Source organism: Adiantum capillus-veneris, chromosome 11, assembly GCF_014529385.1.
Source record: "Adiantum capillus-veneris isolate H3 chromosome 11, ASM1452938v2, whole genome shotgun sequence".
NCBI classification, from domain to species: domain Eukaryota; kingdom Viridiplantae; phylum Streptophyta; class Polypodiopsida; order Polypodiales; family Pteridaceae; genus Adiantum; species Adiantum capillus-veneris.
This window is the reverse complement of record NC_140941.1, coordinates 25,296,528-25,312,863: the sequence shown is the minus strand read 5'-3', so window position 1 is coordinate 25,312,863 and position 16,336 is coordinate 25,296,528.

Here is a 16,336-nt window from a genome sequence, read left to right as displayed (position 1 = left end):
TTGGTCCAGTGATCAACAAATCATCGACATAAAGAACCACAATGAGAAGTACATCACCCTCACGCTTTACATACAATGTGCTTTCTGTTGGACTGTTACGAAAGCCTCGTTTAACCAAATGAGTGTCAGCTTTCTCATACCAAGCACGAGGAGATTGCTTCAACCCATACAAAGCCTTCTTACATCTGCACACTTTGTCTCTTGTCCTTTTATGACAAAACCGCGAGGCTGTGTTACATAACCTTCCTCAAATATGTCACCATTCAAGAAAGCAGTAACATTGTCTGATTGATGTACATCCCAACCAAAATGAGCTGCCAATGCACATATAAAACGCGCAGTAGTCATACGACAAGTGGGAGCAAAGGTCTCTTCGTAATCTATGCCTTTTTGCTGTGTATAACCCTTTGCAACAAGTCGAGCCTTATGGCGATCGATCTCACCATCTGGCTTGCATTTCAACTCGTGGCCTTTTTGCCAAGAGGCAAATCACATAAAGTCCATGTGTCATTTTCTATAAGTGCATCATATTCTGATTGCATGGCAGCCATCCAATTTTTTGAATTCTGTGCTTCATCAAAAGACAAAGGCTCCTCAACATCATGTAAGCTAGACACAGCCAAAGCATAACAATCTGATGCATAAGATGCATGGCGAGAGCCTGAATGAGTACGACTAGACAAAGGTGCATCCAATTTACTGTCACGCAAAGTGTGCACCAACCATTTTGGCATACCTCTAGCCTGCTCATTTCAGCCCTTTCCTCATCAAGTACATCATGTACATCTGCATTACTAATAGGCCGACCTGTAACATTTTCAGAAACCCCCATAGGCTATACATTTGCCTCATTAGAACTTACATTCGTATTTCCACCATTGAAAAGAGGCAGCAAAGTGTCATAAATGTCATGTGATCTTACATCACTGTCTCTAGTACATGATAGCAAGGGCTGAACAGAATCTTTCACAAACACTACATCCCGTGAAACCAGAATACGCTTTGTTTGTGGATGATATAGCCTGTAACCTTTGCTTTCAGCACTATAACCAACAAAAATACATTTGATAGCCTTATCATCCAATTTTCTGCGCTGTGTTTGTGGCACCAAAGCATATGCAAAACAGCCAAAAACATGCATGTGCTCAATAGAAGGCTTTCTATCATGCCATGCTTCATATGGAGTAATAGACTGCAAAGCTTTTGTAGGACACCTGTTAAGTACATAAGTGGCACACATGATGGCCTCAAGCCAAAAAGAATGCCGCAAAGCTTGACTTTTGACCATACATCGTGCCATTTCCGTCAGTGACCTGTTTTTTCTCTCAGCAACACCATTTTGCTGAGCTGTATAAGGCACTATACATTGGTGTTTTATCCCACGACTAGCCAAAAATGCATTGAATTCATGAGACATATACTCCCCCCCTCGATTGGAACGGAGAGTGCCCCTAGTACATTTCGAGACATTTTCAGCATAGCCAAAAATTGTTTGAAGCACATAAAAACTTCGGACTTCACTTTAAGCGGAAATACCCATGCATGCATGGCGTAATCATCAATGAAAGTCACGAAGTAAAGGTAATTGCCCAAGGACAGAGTTTGCATGGGCCCACAAACATCACTATGCACAAGTTGCAACCTGCATGTGGCCCGAACTGAACCATCCTTTGGAAACTTAGAACGTTGCATCTTACCCAAAATATAGCCTTCACAAACATGTGTGACAGGTGCTTCAAGAAGCGGCAAAGAAGAAACTATATCAGATTTCTGCAAACGCAGCAAACTGGCAAAATTCAGATGACCAAAACGTGCATCCCGAAGTTTTGCATATGAAATAGCCCTTGAATCTGCAACAGCATTTGCAAAATTTTGTCCACAGTTGTCATACAAAGTGAGCTTATATAGCCCACGGCACAAAAGGCCAAATGCAACAATTTCATCACCAAAACTGAGATCATGAACTATACATCTATCATCCACAAATTTGACTACAAGTCCAAGTCTAGCAAGTGAGGATACAGACAAGAGATTCTTCTTGATCCCAGGTACATAAAGTGCGTCAACAAGTGTGAAGGAACTGCCATTTGCAACAGTAAGCACAATCTTTCCAACTCCCTGAACCGGATAAGAGGCACTGTTGGCACAAGTGACTGAATTCCCATGAGGGACAGACTCGAGAGAGGTGAACAATTCACGATGTGAGGTAATGTGCTTTGTAGCACCATTGTCAAAATACCACACATGTGAATCTGTAGCAACTGACAAGCATGCATCATGGATAGCAGGATTGTATGTGCACTCTGGGCTAAAAGCCCATTCTGCATCAACATCAGCATCACAGTCTCCTTTCACAAAAGACTCAACAATGGCTGCATTTGTAGTGGAATTAGCATTTGCAGTGGAACCACCCTCTTTCTTCTTAGCCTCTTTGGACTTCAACTTAGGACACCACTTGATCAAGTGATCATTTGCTTTACAATAATGGCAAGGCATCTTCTTTTTTCCCTTATCCAAAATTGCCACACGAAGTGCTGCCAGCAGATCAAGCATTAGGAACAGAAGTTTTACCACTCGCAGCAAAACCATAAGAAGTGGCTGCATTGCTGTTACCACCCCCGGGGCGGTCACTTTTTAGAATGTGTATGATATCACGTGAGTTAACCGGAGAGGATTATTAAAAGACCAAAATGTATAAAAATGTATACATAGAGAGGGGGGTGGGGGTTTTTTAAATAGACTCACAATGTAAGTATAGTATGTATATTGGGGTATTATTAATTACCTCTTGAACGCACGTGATATAGGGGTCTTTTGATAAGTGACTGCCCCGGGTTACCACCCTTTCTTTGAGAAGCAATAAAAGCCTGTTCAACTACACGCTGTCTAGTCCTGTTTTTTTTGGAAAGTGAATCTTGCAACAACAATGTGCATAATGAATCAAACTTGACAACTTCTAGATTTCCTTGGGTCATAAGTCTCCAAGTACTAGCAAAAGTCTAGTAAGAATCTAGTAAGGCATCAAGAACAGTCTGCACAAGGGAACTGTCTGAAATGACTTCACCTGTAGAAATAAGTTGCTCATTGATATCCTTGACACTAGCAAGGAAAGTGTCCATACCATCCTCCTCATGCATAATGTTCGACTCCAGCTCTTTACGCAGCAAAGCAATTTTAGCCTCATTGCGACTTGCATAAAGACCAGCCAAAATATCCCAAGCCTGTTTTGCAGATTTTGCTGAACGAATGTGAGGAACAATGGTGCGCTTCATAAACAATGCAATCAATGCATGAGCCTCCTCATCCTTTACATCCCAACGAGCTTGTTCTGTTGTAGGCAAAACAGCTCTAAGAGCAGCAATCCTTGCAGCAACACCTGCAACATCCTCAACATCGCCTACATCCTCAGCACCAAGACGTACATCAATGCCCTGCATAATGTTCAAGACACCCTTTGACACAAGAACATGTTGCATCATATAAACCCACATAGGGTAGTTGTCCCCATCCAACCTATCCTCAGCAGCAAACATCTTGAACACATCTATGTTGTTGTCAGCCATGGTAAATGTTGCACCGATGTGAAAACTGCCCGAAAATAAGAGAAACGGAGCGGGAACAACACGTGATATATAGCACAAACCGTAGAAGACTATGAGGCACCTGTTATGCAAAAAACGGCACTGACAGAAATTTTGTACAAAATGACGAAATAGCCTGTGCAGTACTGCCTGTAGTGGAAATGGAGGCCGAAGTGAGCCCGGATCAGAAATCTGAGCAGACTAAGCTCTACGAGCTCACTCAAAATTTTTGTCGACTTGCGAACGCTTGCCAAAGCTCACTGAAATCGGAGAAAGTGAGAAGGCGTGTGTTGGAGCAGCTGGCGACTAAGCCCGGGAGGACGCAATTTGCTCTGATACCAATTGTTCGAATTAGGGTTGCAGAGAGACACACACAGCTTGGAGAAGATGAAGTAACGCACACAATAGAGAGTGTGTTTCTTAGTATGCAATGAAAAGATAGATAGCCCTAGAGTGATGGGCGTATATACAATGCTCGGGGGAAAAAACCTCCTAAAGAGGGAAAAAATACCCCAGCGGTCCTAGTGTGTTCACACACATCACTACCACATGTATATGGTAACATCTATAGACACTCTGAGAGAGAGAGAGAGAGAGAGAGAGAGAGAGAGAGAGAGAGAGAGAGAGAGAGAGAGAGAGAGAGAGAGAGAGAGAGAGAGAGATAGATGATTTTATTATCGTCCTCAGAGGTCAAATATGACCTATGGGCCCAAAGTTACATGTGATGTAGTATGTGTATGGCTAATGAGTGACTCTTGATGCTCCAAAATTGTGGTGATGAGAGTCGCAATGGAGAGCCCACACTTTCGCTGGGAGAGGAAAGTGTGTAGGTCTAAGTATGGCTGAAAATGTGGCAGAAGCAAGTTCGGATGTGACCAAAAGATGAGCACTCTAGTAGTCTGTGGTACTCACACTCCCGAACTTGCAGTGAGCATAATGTGCACAATTGATTTGACTCTTCTCCACTGCCCCAACGCCCTATCTCGCATCGAAGGAAATGGGAGCTAAGCCGAATGGCTGCGATAGTGCGTATCGCCGACAACAGGATAGGCTCAAGCATGTAAGTTTTTGAGTACAGTTTCCTTTTTTAGCGAAGAACATGATTTTGTAGTTGGGGGCAATATGGGTGGTGTAATGTATGAAGCGTGACCCACCGGATTTCTCCCAAGCCGTAATACATTGGCGTTGTAGAAAAGCTTCATTCACTTGGGAGTCAATTGAAGCATCATGTAGCAAGTGTAATGCATCCCATCTCCCAAACCAATTCTTTATGTCTTGCATCCATCCAGTGCTCAAGATCTTGCTTTTATGGGTGAAAGAATGTTAACGTGACACACTTTTGCATGTCCCGGACAATGCTAACTAGCACAATTTTTACATATGCTAACTAGTGCAATAACATGAGCTACATCTCCAAGATCTATGACGTATGATATATTGATAGAAAGCTCTTGAAATAGGGAATCCAAATGTACAACCTCCGACAAATTTTGATATTCTTTGTGAAAATTTTACTGGGCGCCCAACTTTTTTAAGATGTGCTAACTTGGAAATGATAACTAGCACAAAAAGCACGACACATTAACATGCTTTCACCCTTATGCGTCTTTTGAACTTTTTTGCTTGCTTCCCATGCAATTGTAGGAAGTCTATGTGAGGGGTTTTGACGCATCTTTATCATGTACTCCACAATCCTTTCCATGCCCATAACCTCAATTGGAAGACATGCCGACTCAAGAAGTAGGAGCATATATGGTGTTTATGTCTTCACTTCGAGAAAGTTTGTAAGAAAACACTTTTGGACATTCTCAAACTCTTTTCCAAGTAGACTTTGAGATGCTCCCGCCCCACACTTCAACTCCATAAAGAAGAACCAGTATCACCAATGCATCAAAAAGATACTTCTTGAGAACCCAACACTTGATGTTTCCCGCATTACATATGTTCTCAAATGCATAAAATGCTCTCTTTCCCGCTTCCAAACGACGCATAGCACATTCATGCCACTTGTGATTGGATGGAGCCTCAAGGCCAAGGTACTTAAATCTCTCAACAACTTCAAGTGTCTCATTGTTGTACACAATGCATGGCTTCTCCTTATGGTTGGTTTTCACAAGCATAACCTTTGTCTTGGATTCGTTCACAATCAGCCCACTATGCAAGCAAAAGTTTGCAAGGACAACCATAAGCTTTTGTGCATCTTCTAAAGTGTGTGCTAGAAGCACTACATCATCCGCATACAACAAAAGCATGATTACCGCATTGCAAATAGTGACCTCTTCAATGCCTTCTTCTTGCATAAAGCCAAGTACCATTTGTTCCAATTGATCGATGCATAGACCAAAGAGAGTTGGTGACAACGGACATCCTTGTTTAACCCCTATAGTGCTTACAATTTTTTATGAAATTTCTCTTCCTATGCGCAATTGACAAATCACCTTCTCATAGATTCAAGAAACCGCAAGCATAAACTCACTTGGCACTTGGAGTTCTTCCATCCTTCTCCACAAATTGTTACGTGGAATCATATCAAAGGCTTTCTTAAAGTCCACAAACCAACATTACAATCCATGAGAACACGAAGAGTGACAAGATGATCAATGGTGCTATGGCATCGACAAAAACCCGCTTGTCCCTTTACACGCTTGTCATTATCTTCAACCCAATCACTCAATTTCATCTCCATTATGCACCCAAACAACTTTGCCATAAGAGACCCAATCATTATAGTCTGGTAGTTTTTACATTCTTTACATCCCCTCCTTTGTGCAAAGGCTTAACCCAATTAGTACTCCAATCATAAGGCATACCATGTTGAAGTGCAAGGTTGAACATATTGATAGCCGTTTTTCGGCTCTCCGTAATTGCCATAGTGAGTTACCTCACCCTACCAAAATCACCTAAACATTGTGGTTGTTCTTACCTTTCATTATACATAGGTGTACGTGAGTTAGGGGGCTTTTCTCATATCTTCTTTAAACCCTCAGTTAGCTAGTCATTGGGCTATTTGAGCCAAAAAAAATAAAAAAAATAAGATATATTATGGCCCATTTGTGTGTAAATATTTCATTGTATATAGTGCCTAAATATAAGGAATTTTCATAATTATTTTGGTATTTATTAATATATTTCTACATATGTGTGTGTTATTTGCCTATGTATGCTATGTACATTGACTCACCACCATTACCACAATTTTCTTACCATTTTGCATGCTCTTTATTCATTATAAAAATATCTTCACACAAGCTTCTCTTATTTTTGGTGTGAATCCACTCCTAAGAAAAAACCTCAAAAATGCTTTCCACCACTAAATTCCTATTTCTTACAGGTATTATTTCTTACCTCTTGTAAGTAAATATACATCAATAAAACAAATGAGGGCCCTCCTCATTTGACTCCCTATATTTTCATATATTTATTTTTTATATATTTATAGCCCACACTATTTTAGATTCCATAAATTGTTTATATATACTAGCCTATTTTTTTTCATCATATCCATGTATTATATTTGTGCATAATCCACAACCATGCACATTTTCAAACCCCTAGGAATCAATTATGTCATGCTCTCATGCAAGGAGGGGCTCCCCTTTGGAGCCATATGAAAATTCAACAAAAGGGGGGCCACTGAAGACTTTTTTGTGAAGAAACAACAGGTATTTTGATGGGATTTTTAATATCCATCTCCACTCCGAATTTGAAGTGGTGGTCAAAAGAGAAAATGTGGACCAAAAGCTAAATAATCACCTCAAAAATTTTGGCTATTTTTGGAGCAACCACCGGTGAGCTAGGATTTTTTGAGTGGACCCCAGTCTGCCCACTTTTCTCACAAGTAGCCCATAGTCTTCTCTCACCTCTTTCCACACTTCTACACACACACACACACACTCATTCCTCTCAATCTCTCACACAAACCTACACATTCCATGGTTTCTCTCACCTTCTTCACCATTAACCTCCCCTCTTACTCCCATAGCTCTCATATGAGCTCTCCGTGTACATACACCATCTCTATGCCTCTCTCTATTACTTCCAAAGTACAATTCCATCTTATCCCTTCTCTATATACATAAAATTCAGCATGTAAACCATGCTTAACCTCTGCAAATTGAGAAATCTCATCAACCAAATTTCCATTTTCATCGCGGAAATCAACCTTGACGGCAGTGGCATAAAGAAGAGAAGAAGAAGAAGATGATCGATAGTCATTTTGGGACCCTACACAAGTAAGTATTTCTTCAAGCTTCACCATCACAAGGATTTTCTCACTTCATTCAACCATCTTACTTCAACCATCCACCCCATTCTACCCATTGTAAATATATCATTAACTTTCTAGTGATTACTAACACTAACCACTAACATACTAACACAAAATAGCAATTGACCTAACCATAAAAGACACCTAACCTCAAAATATGTGCATAGTAACTCTCTCTCTCTCTCTCTCTCTCTCTCTCTCTTTCCTTTAAACTCTACTTTCACCTATCTACCATCAATAATGCTCTCTTTTCAGCCCACATCAATGACTCAAGTAGACAAAGAAGGCCCACAATGTTTTGATATTCAGAAAAAATCATACTCTTGATTTGTTAGCTTGTAAATTAGGATTTCAAAATAATCTTAATGAGGGTCTCCAACCTATAAATAGGCCCCTCTCCTTCTTGTAAAACACCCTCCAATATCTCACATAGCACCCCAACACTCTATGCGTGAGGAGAGACTTAGGTGTAGCAACCACTTGTGAGCTTCACTCTTGGTGTGAGAGAAGATTTCGAGCTACATATTGCAAGTGAGAGAGCGTGAGTTCCACATATCTCAAAACCACTATTGTATATGTTCCTCCATCATCAATAAATCGAGGTTTGGTGCATCAAAGGCGTGATTCGACGTTCAAATCTTCGTCCTTCCATTTGTGCAATACGGTTTGGTGAATTCAAGGTGACTTGTGTATTTTGAGTTTCTATCGGTTGATCTTGTTTTTAGAAAGTGTTGAGTGTATTTTCATTGCCAATTTTGTGTCCATTGTAAGAGGGTATTGTGGTGAGAGGTCTCCCACACCCTAAGACAGTGTGTGTGTTTTGGCAATGTTTAGCAATCACTAAGCATTGAGTGAGTTTTGTACGAGCTCTACGATAGCATCATAACGAACCATCTCCATTTGTAAGTCACAAATAAGGTATTAAGCAAGATCCATTCCTCTCTCTCTTCCCTTTGCTCTAGCTCTCTCTGGTCCATTTTGTGTGTGTCTTGGTTTGAAGTTGCTTGTGTGTGTTGTGTGGTGCATCTTCTTGGTTGTGCCAAAATCTCTCTTGCGTCCTAGTTCGCATACCATAACTAGGTGGTGCCCTTTCACTTGTTTGGTTGTGGGTTTGTTGTTGTTGTTTCTGTGCTTGTGGTTGCCCCAGCCCCAATTGAGCAGCATGAGAGCCTTGAGGGGTGTTTAGAGGTCGCCTCTCCTGTTGCCCGCCCCGGACCGCCTCAATATCACACATCCGCTCATGGGTAAAATCTACCGTCCATTTGATCATCTTCGGCTTGATACCTTGAAGATCTCCCGCTTTGCGAGTGGCCAACTTTTCAAGCCCACCACATACATCCTCAATAGTAAAAAAAGAGGGCATACATGGGAATGAACCATAAAATGGAATTTTTTCAGTATTTTCTTGCTCGTATAATTGCCTACAATGTGTGTACATATCCACAAGACTCAAGTTACCAAAATTCTCAACCCGCTTGCCCCTCAAGTTTCGCCAAAATCTTTCACATGCATGTGCCTTTTCTTGGACTTGAAAAAGTTGTTGCTTTACTTCCCATCTTCTTCTCTTCTTTTGAACCAATGCCTTGTATGTATGCAAATGACTTTGATAGTTGTCTTTGTACATAGTTGCATCAAGCTTTATCAAGGACTTTCGAGCATCTTGACATTCTTTATCAAACCACCTTTTGCGTGATTTATCTTTGTAGATACCATGGAGATGATTTATAGCAAAGAATTCTTCAGCACAATCACAAATAACATTTTTAAAAGCTTCCCATTTAGTTTTCAATGGTGTATCATATTGAAGCTTCTTCATCTATAATTTTTGCTCAACCATTTCAATGTACATTGGTGCCCGTTTGAAATCCATACATAGTGATAATTTCATGGGTATCCATTACAATCCCAAAATAATATTTTAAATTGTAACTCGGTCTCATAGGCCACGCATCCCTATTTGCTCAAGGGACATGCCTCCTCCTTGGGCACATTCTCTTCATGAGCTCTAGATCTCCTTGTTTTTCACGAGAGAGAGAGAGAGAGAGAGAGAGAGAGAGAGAGAGAGAGAGAGAGAGAGAGAGGGAAAGGCAATGTCTATAGACACAAAACAGGAATGGGAGGATCTCTCTCTCTCTCTCTCTCTCTCTCTCTTTGAGTGTCTATATATACAAAAACCAAGAATGGGAGGATCTCTCTCTCTCTCTCTCTCTCTCTCTCTCTCTCTCTCTCTCACAGTGTCTATATACACAAAACAGGAATGGGAGGAGCTCTCTCTCTCTCTCTCTCTCTCTCTCTCTCTCTCTCTCTCTCTCTCTCCCATTCTTGTTTTGTGTCTATAGACACTGAGAGAGAGTCCATTCCTGTTTTGTGTCTATAGACACTCTATAGACACAAAACAGGAATGGGTCTCTCTGACACTCCATAGACACAAAACAGGAATGGGTCTCTCTCTCACTGTCTATAGACACAAAACAGGAATGGCTCTCTCTCTCTCTCTCTCTCTCTCTCTCTCTCTCTCTCTCTCTCAATGTCTATAGACACAAAACAAGAATGGGAGGAGAGAGAGAGAGAGAGAGAGAGAGAGAGAGAGAGAGAGAGAGAGGTAGACAAAGGTAATTTTGAATATCATAAAAGGATGAGGAAGAAGAAAACAAAGAGAGAGGTGCACACTACAGAGCGCATTTGTTGGGCCTCTAGAATTCTCTATGGGAATACACAAAGCTAGGTTTTTTCGAGCTTTGGTCTGTGGAGGTCTGTATAGCATGTTTTACAGCCTAGGCTTGGTGTCGTGACATCAGTCACCCATATGTGACACCATTCATTTCTTGGATTTAAATGGAGATAAGAATGTAAGCCTCAAGAACCTTTGTACTCAACCACTATCTACTACCTAATATGATCTACTTCATATCATGCTGGAAGCCAACCAAGATACAGATGCTGCACGTAATTAGATTGGTAAGAAGGTCTTGATGGGGAGGCTCAGAAGACATGAGCACGATGCCCAAGGTTGCATGGAGAATATGTTGCCAGCACAAAACTAGGGGAGGTCTTGAAATTCTGGATAAGGAAAAAATGGCAGAAAAGTTAGCTGTCAAATGGCTTGTAAGGGCCATAGATAGTACTGATTTTTGGGCGTGCTTAATTAAAAGGAGCATTCCTAACTTCTTCTTGCAGAAGTATAAAGCATGGAGCAATTTATCAATTTGGGACCTGATTACTTCCAAATGGACCATTAAGGCAATTGGTTCTCTAATAACTTCCAGAATTTGGAATGCTTGGTTCAATGTCAAGGAAAAGTTGCATGTTCCACATAAGGTAAGAACCTAATCCATCCTTTCTATATTAGGACTCAATCTGGATAAGATGGACAACTAATCAAAAAGGTTGGCAGTTGTCTATCAAAGCACACAAGTGCTTTAAAGCTACCATAAAACAGTGGGGAGACCTGGAATATAATGGGGAGTGGATGACACCTGCTCAGATAACTAACATGTTTAAATTATCTGCTGGTTTTCTTTATGAGATTGTTTGCAAGTTAAAGGAGCTACAGAAAATGCTAGAAGGAGTCAATCTAAGGCACAGTAAAAGCTGGACAATGAGGGACATTGCTCAAAAGGCATTCAGAATGTTCTCATGCATAAAAGATCTAGATGAAGGCCTTAGAAGGAAGTTGAATAGAAAATGGGGACTCATTTGGGGATCCAAGCAATGGATCTATAGATTCAAATGCCTATGGGGATACACCATACCAATCAAGCATAGCTTTCTAGCATGACTTATCATATATCAGGGGATTTGGACTGCACAAAAAGGATCAAAAACTGGCTATGGAGATGGGAAGTGTAGAAGGTTTGGAGCTCCAGAAGATGTAAACCATCTGTTTGTGGATTGTCCCTCCAACCAAAGGAAACTACAAGCCCTTTTACAGATGTTGTAGTGAACTGCACCCTCAACCTTTGTACCCCAAAGAACTCCTAATTGACATATGTAAAGGGATGGATATACCACTTTGGAATCTATGGAGATTCTCCAACTTATGGGCTTGTTGGATTCATAGAAATGAGGTAGTCTCCAACTAAAAAATGAGGACAATACACCAGTATTTGTATACCAGATTAAGAAACTCGCTTTATTTTGCCTAAGAAGGATGCAAGGAGTTTACAATCTACCTGTGTTCACGTTGCAAAGAGAGTACAAATGGAAAATATGGAAGGACCTAATGCTGAATTTCTTCTCTAGGGAGCGTCTTGTTATGGCTGAAGCCAGCTTTGTACTGTAAATTTTCCTTTTCATTTTATGGGATGACTCTCTCCCCACCTATGAGGCAAGGTTGTAACTATTTTTCTCTTCAATCTATTCCCATTTTCTCAAAAAACAAAAATCACTTTGGATTCTATTTGCCAATTATGGAAGGTGGACAGCTTTGGTTGCTCAATGATTTGAATGCAGCTTGATGTTTGAACACGTGAACTGGAAAGGACGAAGACGTGTCCTTAAGAGTTGCACGCGCGCGCGTGCGCGCACACACACACACACACAGTCTAAGCCTACATTCAATCCTCAACATGCTTGTAGGCTCCTCCATCACCTATTCCATGACGTATTGCTCCACCACTAGTGTTGTCATCCCCTTCACCCATGCAAATCCCATCCCACTTGCTCCACATGTAATCCCTTCAATCGTTTGCCTTGTAGTCCTCATATAAGTAGGTCATCTCTCTCTCTCTCTCTCTCTCTCTCTCTCTCTCTCTCTCTCTCTCTCTCTCTCTCTCTCTCTCTCTCTCTCTCTCTCTCTCTCTCTCTCTCTCTCTCTCTCAGTATGAATGAAAACTTTGCATACATTGTGTTAGGAATTGGCAAGATACATAAAACAATTTTGTTTTTATAAGGCTTCTAGTTGTTCATATACCGAATATAAATTGTCATCAAAGAACATTGAGCCCTTCACATCAAAGAACGTTTAATAGAAGTGAGATTTGGACACTGATAGCTTGGACTCTAGAATGGTTGCAATGGTGGTGCTAATTGACTTGTTAACAGAGGGCCCCAAGCCCCCCATGGAGGCAAGTTCACCATACACAGCACGCTCCTTGCTACCACCAAATGACATGGGTACACAACCTCGTAACAGTATCATCAGATACTGTTTTATTTTTTTGCTAATAGTCTTGGCGATAATTTTATTGGCTTCAGGATTGAGAATGTCCAAGATAGCAAAGAGGTTCTTCGCACACACAACAAGATCTTTGCTAACCGGCCCCTTTTCGAGTTCAACGACCGAGAGAGAGAGAGAGAGAGAGAGAGAGAGAGAGAGAGAGAGAGAGAGAGAGAGAGAGAGAGAGAGAGAGAGAGAGAGAGAGAGAGAGAGAGAGAGAGAGAGAGAGAGAGAGAGAGAGAGAGAGAGAGAGAGAGAGAGAGGCAAATAGAGGGAAGTTTTAATATCATAGGAGGATGATGAAGAAGAGGAAGAGGAAAAAGAAGAGAGAGCTGCACTGTAGAGCAAAGCTGCTAGACCTCTAGAATTCTTGGTGGGATTATAGTAACCTAGGTTTTTTTAGATTTAATTTGTATAACCTATTTTTCTAGATTAGGCTTGCTACCCTAACGCTAGTCACCCCCATATGTGACATTGTTCAATTCCTGGAATTTCTTGGCTATAAATGGAGCTTGAAATTCAATTTTCATTGACCATAACAAAGAAAAATCACTTTGGATTTTGTTTGCCAATTATGGAAGGTGGATAGCTTTGGCTGCTCAATGATTAGAATCCAACTTGATGTTTCAACACGTTGGATGGGGGGAAAGGGGAACACACCCGGCAACAAATAGCGAGCCTCTCTATAGCCCAGGGTAGTCATTGCATCCCAACCCACTGGAGTTCACCTTCAAAACTCACACAATTTGTTTGCGAACCTTGCCCACAACCCTGTAATAAACACGACCTTCAATGTTAGCACAATCTGCTATCAGCTTTCACTCAACAAACCACTCTCTCTCTCCCTCTCCCACAACATAGGTCCGGAGAGGCACACACTTCTCAACCAGCACCACACAAGAGGGATGGAGCAAAGACGAGAAAGGGGAAAAAGACGCAAAGAGGTGTCAACAATTGTGGCTATGGCTTCCTTTGATTATCAACAAAAACGATGACAACAATCCTGGTAATTTCTTGCTAACACACTCTACAACAATCCTCAATCAAATGAACAACAAGAAGCCTGGGGTAAGAACTTATGCCGCCGAGGCCCGGCCTTCTCCTTGGAGATACAAATGGAAAGCTCCGTACTACGTTCTTTTGCCAGCCCTACCTCTCCTCCTTCTTCTTCTTCTTCAAGCACCCATCCTCTCATGCGAAAAAAAAACGTCCTTGCTTCCCAAGCTGCCAAAAAAAGCTTTCTTTTTCTGGGCGTGTGTGCCACACCTTCCAACTTTAGCCCCACTATTCTACACCGTTGCATGTGGCCCTTCCCTTGGCCTATTTTGGGCCCCTTTCTTGGGATTCAAGTCACTCATCGCGTGCACCATTCTCAAGTCAAGTGGGGCACCGATGGTGTCGTCAGTGCACCCCGTGTGCCCCTTCAAAACTTGTGGCGCGAGAATCAGACCCGGCAGGCACCACATCATCAACAGCTTCGCGTCGAGCGCCGCCCAGGGTCGCCGAGACGGACGCCAAACACGCCATCGGAGGAGCACCCCCGCACGGACACCATAGCTAGCACTCCATGCTGCTTTTATATCGTGCCCGCCCATGGCCTTCTTGCACATATGGGCTTAAGCCCCGCCACGTGGAGGCTCCAGAATGCTCCCCCAACTCTTCATAAAAACTCTCTATTGCAAAACCATCCACAAAGTCCCTTTTTTTTTTACCTGCTTTCACTGCTTGCCATTCCTCGCACCAGGACCCAATCATCGAGCCAAGAAAAAATTCCTTGCACACCTGGTATTTTTTGTGACACCTACAAGACTCGATGCATTTCAACCTTTCGGGGGCTGTCAATCATCGGTCCCCAAACTGGTAGAAAATCACCTGACATTGCATGGTCGTCATTTAGCATCAACTTGGATGAGCCATATCTGACTGTCCAGGCATCCGATCGAGGAGCTATCACTCCCTGCCGACTCACCATACTGCATACCATGCTTCAAATTCCCTCCCAATTCCAGAAAACACCTGATGGCACATCGATCGAAGCGGCCCAAGTGGGCACGAACCTAGCCCTCGACAAAACCTCATCTGACCATAAACTGCAATCCGTAGCTCCGATCTGCAATGTGAAAAGACAGGTAGGCCCCATAAATAGAGCACTACACATCCATACACATACATCATCTCGGGCCACTTGTTCCCTGAAGGGGATCAGGGAGCACCACAAACAGAGAGTGAGAGAGAGAAGGAGACACACACACGATGTGGGTGGGGAGACTGTGAAGTGGCAGCTCCCCCTATACAGTATACTCACTATAAGTATAGGGTAACAGTGGGCGGGCGCCCATGATCTGGGGATCGGGGAGCACCATAGACGAAGAGTGAGAGAGAGAAGGAGACACACACACGATGTGGGTGGGGAGACTGTGAAGTGGTAGCTCCCCCTATACAGTATACTCACTATAAGTATAGGGTAACAGTGGGCGGGCGCCCATGATTTGGGCGACCGGTCAAGGTACATAGGCCTTAACCCCAACAACCTCCCACTTAAAGGCCAATGTGCCTTTAAGCAAGATCTACTAGTGTACAACTAACAGAAGGTGAGATATTCTCTCAACCTATGCCCACCGACTCTCAATGAGCTAGTGCATCCGGCTCTACTGATAGACAAACATCCCACTGCGGAAGCCACACAGAGCTAGCTCCAAGCTCTGCAAATAGTCTACAAGAGCTCATGCACTCCTGCAAGTATCGATCCAATACCTGCAAACCTCCCCTATGCTCTATGCCGAGATCAGTCATCGAACAACTAATCAACCCTGCTGCAAATGCTCCCACTGCAGCTGCTATGTCGGGCCTCGAGATCAACATCTCGTACATGAGGACACCGAATGTTGATGCAACCCTGGCAACCTTTGCCACCTCCAACTCAGAACTCAACTCATGGTAATCCTGTCCCCTATCATAGAGACCATGGCACTCTGACTCCGAGCTCTGGAGTGACTCCTCGTGCCCACCACATATCACATGTGTACCAAGAGTATCCATCTGTCCTGAATTTGCATCAAGCTCTGGCATAAGCATATCAAGAAATAACTCCACAATAGCTGACATCTCAGCATCCATGTGAGTCATCTCTGTTATCACCTCTGATGACTCATCCTGTTGTGACTCACTAGAGCTGTCCCGCTCTACCTGTGCATCCATAGACACAACCTGCACAACAAAGTCACTGCTCTGCACTCCATGCAAAGCATCCTGCAACCCACAAGCAAAAGAGACTCGCCTGCTCTCTCGCTCTCTACCTGGCTGCATGATCACAGAGACAACACCGTCTCT